General features: G+C 33.9%; 1 protein-coding gene across 1 annotated transcript in view; it reads right to left on the reverse strand.

Annotated features, from left to right (window-relative positions):
* LOC118733766 (partitioning defective 3 homolog B) overlaps window positions 1–1,358 on the reverse strand; it is a 317,593-nt gene that overhangs the window by 237,366 nt on the left and 78,869 nt on the right. The window lies entirely within an intron of this gene.

Genomic DNA, 1,358 nt, shown 5'->3' on the forward strand with positions numbered 1-1,358 from the left:
AGCTGATTGGATATTTTTGTCATCCAAGACGAAGCGGCGCAACTTTAGGATGTCAACAAAAGAAAATTATCAAAATTATCTCCGATTCCATTTCGTTTTGACATCCTCCTGTACTAAAAAGCAATAACAAAATACACGGGACTTTTACTTATATGCAATCACCACCACCTTGTATGGATGCGCCTTGACTTATTCTAAGCCATTTGAAATTTGCCTTTGTTCGGCTAGAATTTAATGGGCTATAAAACTGCATACTTGGGTTTTTCTCTAAAAAATCTTAATAAAGAGTTTGTTGTCAAATTTTGTCTATTATTCCCAATTTTGGGTCAAAGTTTGATATCCGGGATAATATAGTTTTTTTTTAGATAAAATTATAAACCTTGAACAAACAAAAGGAAAATAGCAAAAACTAAGTACATACAGATTTGCGTAATCAAGCTTTAATTTCAAGATTTGTACATAATTTATAATATTTTATTTATATTTCTTCGAAACTCCGACGACTTCACACATTCAGAAAATTATAAATATTTGCAACCACATTGATATTTAAAACTGAAAAAAAACTGCAACAAACGAACACAGTGACGCCCACTGGCATAGACCACCATCAACAAGCGAGGCGGAGTCACATAGCGGATCGCGCAGAGGACGTGGGAATTCGCAAGCTCAGTAGAATTCAGCGCTAAAGTCAATACATGAGACACTTGCAAGCGATACAAAGAATGTTAAGACTAAACGAGTGAGCATGCAAAGTGCAAGCATAAATGCATGCAAGCAAAAGTAGCAAATAGTGAATAATGCCATTACAAAAAAAAAAAATATTTGTATTTAGATTAAAAAAATGCAAGAATAAAAATGTAAAAAAAAACGAACAAAACGGCAACAATGCAGAATAAAGTTTCATGTTGGTGAACAATTGAAAATCAACAGCGTAAGAAACTAATAACGAAAAAGTGCATAAAAAAAAAAACAGTTTAATACCATGAGACAAATAGACAAGTTAAACGAAAAAATGTCGCTGCTGCAGCTGAAATTTCTACAACGAGCGACGATCACACGCAGTGCGCATTGTTGCATGTACAGCAATTCTTTAATGTTTTACTTATTTCTTCTGTTTTTTTTTTTTTAATGGTTTTCCACAATTGCATGCATCAAATTGCAGATTTGCACGGAAGTGCGCGTAGCGATGACAGTTAATTTTAATGATGCGCAAAATTCAGAACGCACGTGGTGAGCGATGCACAAAGTAAAAACGCAAGGAAAGTAAAAAACAGTACAAAACGAAATACAAAAATCAACGAAAAACAAATCGCAGAAAGACAACAGCGAATTGTTAAAACCTTTCCACACATTAC

Source organism: Rhagoletis pomonella, unplaced genomic scaffold, assembly GCF_013731165.1.
Source record: "Rhagoletis pomonella isolate Grant_MI unplaced genomic scaffold, Rhpom_1.0 Rhpom_scaffold_00002, whole genome shotgun sequence".
Classification (NCBI taxonomy): Eukaryota; Metazoa; Arthropoda; class Insecta; order Diptera; family Tephritidae; genus Rhagoletis; species Rhagoletis pomonella.